A 7,431-nucleotide genomic window follows, 5' to 3' on the forward strand; every position below is an offset into this window, starting at 1 on the left:
GAAGGTATTGAGCTCAAACCCGTATAAAAGGTGGGAGTCCCCTTCCCTTACCGAAGGTTCTTATCCCAAATGTTTTGGCGATCACCTTCCCTTACCGAAGGACCATCCGATCGATCACCCTCCCTTACCGAGGGATCATCTCGATATCTTGTCTTTGGGGGTCACCTTCCCTTACCAAAGAATCATTCCCTCAGTTCAATTTACAATCAAGGTTATTTTAAGCATACATAAAAGAGGGTCATACAAGAAGCATTCATGCATGAAGATGGATAAAATTAGGATATACTAAATAATTAAATGTAACCTGGTAAAAAGGTATGTACTCTCAACATTAATGGAACATTAATGATATAATGATATGAAAAGTCATGTAAATGCACATGGTACAATTAGGGTATATTAAATAATTAAATAAAACATGGTAGAAAGGTATGTACTCTTAGCATTAAAGGAACATTAATGATATAATGATATGAAAAGTCATGTAAATGCACATGGTAGAATTAGGGTATATTAAATAATTAAATAAAACATGGTAGAAAGATGTGTACTCTTAACATTAAAGGAACGTTAATGATATAATGATATAAAAAGTCATGTAAATGCGCATGGTAGAATTAGGGTATATTAAATAATTAAATAACACATGGTAGAAAGGTATGTACTCTTAACATTAAAGGAACGATAATGATATCATGATATGAAAAGTCATGTAAATACACATGGTAGAATTATGGTATATTAAATAATTAAATAAAACATGGTAGAAAGGTATGTACTCATGAAATCAAAAGATTATGAATGACAAAAATAGATAGACATGGGTAATATGGATAAGGGATGAGAAAAAGATACTTGATACCATGAGACACATGAAAGATAGTAACCATGCATGGAAGAAAAATAACTAGAGCATACTACATGCCAACATAAATAAGAAATGCATAATTTCCTACTCTTTTTCCTAACGCTTCTTCGAGTTTGCCTCTTGTGTTTGCCCATAGAATATTATTTCTTTGTAGAGAGAGAAGGGAGAGGATTAATATTTGAGAGGAGTGATTTTCTATATATGGGTGCTCCCCTATTTATATACAATTGGGGATAGGCTGGTTGGGATATTTTAAATTTCAAACGGAGGGTGGTTACTAGGTTCCTATCCATAAATTCAAAATTCTAAGCTTATCTCCTAACTGATTTTCAAATTTCGAATTCAATTTTTGTTTCTAGAAGGGGTGGTTGTTACATTATCACCCCCGTAAGAAAAGAATTTATCCCCAAATTTCAGGTCTGAAATTGGTCGATGAGGGTTGTTAAATAACTTTAAGGGTCTTATTGTAACTTCCCCACCGTTGAAGAGGAAAGAAAATCTTCACCATGATCGTTACCTGTAAACAAGTTTGGGAACTTCTGTCTCATGTCAGCCTCTTTTTCCCATGTGTAGTCCCTCGAGTTGCCACTACCCCATGCCACCTTTACCAGTCGTATCGTCTTGTTCCTTAGTTGCTTCGTGCTTCTGTCTACAATCTTCATGGCTGGTAGTTCAAAAGTCAGGTCTTCTTTGAGTATTACATCCTCTTGCTGTAACACATGGCTTGGATCGTGCTGGTATTTTCGAAGTTGGGACACATGGAACACGTTGTGTAGCCTCGATAGATTTGGTGGTAGGGCGAACTGGTATGCTGACTTTCCTATACGCCGGAGGATTTGGAATGGACCCAGATACCGGGGGCTTAGTTTTTGTACCTTAAGAGCCCTTCCTACCCCGATGGTGGGGGTAATTTTTAGGAACACGTGGTCGTCCTCCTGAAATTCGAGGGGTTTTCTTCGTTGATCTGCGTAACTCTTTTGTCGACTTTGGGCGGTGCGCATTCTTTCCCTTATCCTTTTGATATCTTCTGTGGACTGTCTTACTAACTCTGGTCCTAAGTAGCCTCTTTCTTCTGGTCCATACTAGCATAAAGGAGATTGGCATCTTTGCCCGTACAGTGCCTCATATGGTGCCATCCCGATGCTACCATGGTAACTATTGTTGTAAGCAAACTCGATCAGTAGTAGGTGACTCTCCCACTTTCCTGGTCTGCCTAGTACACAAGCTCGTAACATGTCCTCCAACGTCTGGATGGTCCTCTCTATTTGTCCGTCTGTTTGTGGGTGGTATGATGTGCTTAAGCACAACTTTGTCCCGAACGCCTTCTGCAATGCGTTCCAAAACCTAGAGGTGAATCTTGGGTCTCTGTCCGAGACTATGGTTGATGGTACCCCGTGTAACCGCACGATCTCTTTAATATATAGCGTGGCTAGTCTTTCCAACGAGTCGGTCGCCTTGATTGGTAGAAAATGGGTAGTCTTTGTAAGCCGGTCCACAATGACCCATATGACGTCACGTCCTGCTTGAGTACGAGGTAGTCCCATGATGAAATCCATCGATATGTCCTCCCACTTCTATTCTGGGATGCCAAGGGGTTGCAATACCCCCTGATGGTTTTTGATGCTCGATTTTTACCTTCGACAAATCAGACATTTATTCACGACTGTAGCCAAATCCCTTTTCATCCCTGGCTACCAAAACATCTTCTTCAAATCATGGTACATCTTTGTCATGCCAAGATGAATGGTAAAATCTCCTTTATGGGCTTCTTCCGCGATCTTGTTTTGAAGATCGCTTTCCCTTGGGACATAGATTCGACCTTGGTACCTCTATACCTTGTCCTCTCCTTTGGTGAAGCCTTTCAATTTTCCTTCCTTGACAAGGCGCAGGGTTTCTTGAAAGTCGGGGTTAGAGCTCTGCGCCTTAGTTATTTGTTCCTTGAATTGACTTGTCACTGTTAGGTGGCTCAGGTGTATGCTTTCTGGAGCAATGGTGACTTGTAAGTTCATGTCTCTGAAATTCTTTATCAACTCTGCCTCCTTTATCATTAGCCATGATGCCTTGGGTACCCTCCGACTTAGAGCGTCAGCCACCAGGTTAGCCTTCCCCGGGTGGTAGTTTAGAACAAAGTCGTAGTCTTTAAGGAACTCCATCCATCTCCTTTGTTGCATGTTGAGTTCCTTTTGGTCGAACAAGTACTTTAAGCTCTTATGATCAGAGAATACTTGAAACCCGACTCCGTACAAATGATGTCTCCATGTTTTCAGCGCAAATACTATCGTGGCTAGTTCAAGGTCGTGAGTTGGATAGTTGGCTTCGTGGGTCTTCAGTTGCCTTGACGCATACGCTACTACCTTTTTGCATTGCATTAGTACGCAACCCAATCCTTGCCCTGAGGCATCGCAGTAGACTTCGAAAGCCATGTCGGGGTTAGGTAAGGTTAGTATTGGGGTGGATGTCAGGCGACATTTTAACTGTTGGAAGCTTCTTTCACTGTCTGGCGTCCAAATAAATGGGGTATCCTTCTTGGTTAAGCGAGTTAACGATAGGGCTAGTTGGAAAAACCCCCTTATGAACCTCCTATAGTAGCCCGCCAATCCTAAAAAACTCCTTATTTCTGTCACTGACGTTGGCCTTTTCCAGTTTAGTACATAGTCTATCTTACTCGGATCTACTGATATTCCGTTGCCAGAAATCATGTGTCCAAGAAATTGTACCTCCTTCATCCAAAACTCACACTTGGATAGTTTCGCGTACAACTTTTTCTCTCGAAGGGTCCCCAGTATTACCTGCAAGTGCTCCTTATGTTCTTCTTCTGTCTTGGAGAAAATCAAAATATCATCTATGAATACCACCACGAAATTGTCGAGGTAAGGTCGAAATATTCTATTCATGTAGTCCATAAAGACGGGGGGGGGGGGGGTATTGGTTAACCTAAAATACATTACTGTAAACTCATAGTGTCCGTATCTCGTTCGAAAAGCCATCTTTGGGATGTCTTCCTCTCTTACCTTTATTTGATGATACCCTGATCTCAGGTCGATTTTTGAGAACACTGTTGCACCTTGTAGTTGGTCCATTAAGTCATCTATTATTGGGAGGGGATACTTGTTCTTCACCGTGATTTTGTTGCGTTGCCTATAGGTCCACGCAGAGGCGCATACTGCCATCCTTTTTCTTCACAAACAATACTGGAGCTCCCCAAGGAGAGACACTTGGTCTGATGAATCCCTTTTGCAGCAGTTCTTCTAGTTGGTTCTTCAGTTCAGTGAGCTCCAAGGAAGCCATTCAGTATAGGGCTATGGAGATTGGCCCTGTCCCAGGCATCAATTCTATGGAGAACTCAACCTGTCGTGTTGGGGGAAACAAGGGTATATCTTCAGGAAAGACATCTGAAAAGTCTTGTACTACTGGTATCTCACAGAACTCCTGATGGGAATATGCTTTTACCGAATTTAGCAAGGCATATTCTTGCCTCATACTTGTGCCTTTGGAGGATCTTGAAAGGTCACGTGTGTCTCGTATGGATTGAGAAGGAAAGACGACTTTTCTCTCAAAACAATCTAACAAGACTCGATTTTCATTGAGCCAATCCATTCCTAGAATGATGTCTAACCCTACTAAAGGGATGCATACTAGGTGATGCGAGAGTATCTTGTCTATCTTTTTCTAGTGAATTTGCACTTAAATTGTTGAGTTTCATTTAAAATTAATTATATTTTAGCCACTATGGATGCTATTTTGAGTTTTGTGCAATTTTATTCATTTTAGGTAGCATTAGGAGGGATTTGATGAAGTTTCTGTAGAGAAAAAGAAGAAACCAAAGGGATGACCAGCAAAGACCGACGCGGACGCATGGCTTACGCGACCGCGTGGAATGGAGAAATCGCAATGACGCGATCGCGTGCCTGACGCGAACGCGTGGACTAGAATCTGTACAAATGACGCAAGCGCATGGACGACGCGGACACATCACATGCGTGATCTGCAATAATACAGAAAACGCTGGTTACGATTTCTGGGCTGTTTTTGACTCAGTTTTCAGCTCAGAAAATACAGATTAGAAGCTGCAGAATGGACAAAGCAAGGGGTCCCCACCCATCAGCTGAAGACTTGTCAATTAAATTCAAATTTAAATTCAAATCTTATCTTTTAGGAAAAGATATTATTTTTAGTTTTAGATAATTAGATTTTAGATTAATTAGGATTAGTTATAAATAGAAACTCTGTACATTTAGACAGATACCATATTGTTACCAGAACCCTTATTTTTCTTCTCTAAACCATGAGCAACTAATCCTCCACTGTTAAGGTTGGAGCTCTATCTATTTGTAATGGATTAATTCGTTTGATCTTTCTAATTTATTCATGTTTTGATTTATATTTTAATAATTATTTTCGCTCTTAATTTTATGAATATTGGGTGGAACGGAAGTATGACCCATGTTCTAATTGAGTTCTTGTAAAACTTGGAAAAGCTCTTTACTTGAACAACAGCTTGGAAACATATTATACTGAATTTTTAATTGTTTGTATTTAATGGGATATGTGACATATAATCCCCTTATTTGTGGATAATTATGATTCTTTTGGCATATAAACTAGAAATTGATCATCACCTTCTAATTGGAATTAATTGACCAAGGAATTGGCAATTAATAAATTTTAGAGGAGACTAGGAAGGTCTAAGGAATTAGGGTCTAGTCATATATAGTTTGCCATGAAATTAGATCTTGAATGATTAAATTAATTAGTAATAAAAGTTAATCCGGAAATTAGATAACTCTGAAACCTTAACTGTTTTCTCCATATTTTATTCCCAATTTATTTATCTGCATGTCTTTGATATTCTGAATTTACACTTAAACCTTTTGAACATCTCAAAACCAATTTTTGCTTGCCTAACTAATCCAATCACTCAATCATTGTTGCTTGATCCATCAATCCTCGTGGGATCGACCCTTACTCACGTAAGGTATTACTTGGTACGACCCAGTGTATTTGCCGGTTAGTAAGTATGGGTTATAAAAACCACACCAAGTTTTTGTCGCCGTTGCCGGAGATTGATTGTGATTAACAACTATTAGTTATTTGATTGCTTAGATTAGACATTTTAATTTTAATTTTATTTAAAAATTTTGGTTTGAATTTTCAAACAAAAAAAAAAGAAAAAAATCTTTCACGGTATTTTTCTTTTTTTCTTTAACGTTATTTTTTCTTTTTCCTTTACATTATGTTTTTTTCCTTTTCATTTACCCCTTTTCATTTACCCCCCTCCCCTTATTCGTTCCCCTTTCCTTTTCCTTTATTATTAAAAATAAATAAAAATAAAAATAATAATAAAAAAATAAATTTTCAAAAAATTTTTAAATAAATAAATAGCACCAATATTTTTTTTAATTTCTGAAATTAAATTTGGTGTTGACTATTTATTATTTTTCTTCTATTTATTTTATTCAATATTTTTATCTCTTTACACAGGTTACCTCACTGGGAATTCTCTGCACTCTGACGTAGAGATTCCCATTATTTTTTGTTTTCTGGTTGTTTATGCGCAGGAACAGAGACGAAGAACATCTCTTAGACTTTGATCCTGAACCTGAAAGGACTTTCAGGCGACGTTTACAACAAGCAAGACTTTACAAGGCTGCAGAATCCACTATGGATCCGAATAATAATGATAATCCCAATGCGGCAAACCCAAATGGGAATGAGCAACAAAGGAGAGTGCTTGGCTCCTACTCTTCTCCTACTGCAGATCTGTATGGAAAGAGCATTGTGGTGCCTCCTATTACTGCGAACAACTTTGAGTTGAAGCCTCAACTGGTCACCCTGGTGCAACAAAACTGCCAGTATCATGGTCTTCCCCACGAAGACCCAAATCAATTCATTTCAAGTTTTCTGCATATTTGTGACACTGTGAAAACAAATGGAGTGAACCCAGATGTGTACAAACTAATGCTCTTCTTGTTTGCTCTGAGGGATGGCGCAAAACTATGGCTAGATTCTCAACCTAAGGACAGTTTGGATACTTGGAACAAGGTGGTTATTGAGTTTCTCACAAATTTTTTCCACCAAAGAAGCTGACTAAGCTTAGGATGGAGGTTTAGACCTTCAGACAGAAGGATGGTGAGACTCTGTATGAAGCTTGGGAGAGATACAAGCTACTGACTAGGCAATGCCCTCCAGACATGTTCTCCAAATGGACACAAATAGACATATTTTATGAAGGCTTGGGTGAAATGTCCAAAATGTGCTTAGATAATTCTGCAGGAGGTTCATTGCACAAGAAGAAGACACCGGAGGAGACTATTGAGCTTATTGAATTGGTTGCTAGCAACCAATATTTATACTCCTCTAACAGGAATCCTGTGAATTCTGAAACCCCTCAGAAGAGAGGCGTGTTGGAAGTAGATGCTATTAATGCTCTTCTTGCTCAGAACAAGCTGATGTCTCAGCAAATAAATCTACTAACTCAACAGATGGATGGCATGCAAGTCTCAGCTATTAACACCCAAAATCCCCCACAAGAAGTCTCCTATGACATGGCAGGTAATTTTGTG

General features: G+C 39.0%; 1 non-coding gene across 1 annotated transcript; it reads right to left on the reverse strand.

Moving 5' to 3' along the window:
* Positions 1-6,957: 6,957 nt before the first annotated feature.
* Positions 6,958-7,064, reverse strand: LOC112804591 (small nucleolar RNA R71). Its single transcript, XR_003203202.1, has one exon. It is a non-coding gene; the product is annotated as a small nucleolar RNA R71 (small nucleolar RNA).
* Positions 7,065-7,431: the final 367 nt, after the last annotated feature.

Source organism: Arachis hypogaea, chromosome 5 (genome assembly GCF_003086295.3).
Source record: "Arachis hypogaea cultivar Tifrunner chromosome 5, arahy.Tifrunner.gnm2.J5K5, whole genome shotgun sequence".
In the NCBI taxonomy this organism is placed as follows: domain Eukaryota; kingdom Viridiplantae; phylum Streptophyta; class Magnoliopsida; order Fabales; family Fabaceae; genus Arachis; species Arachis hypogaea.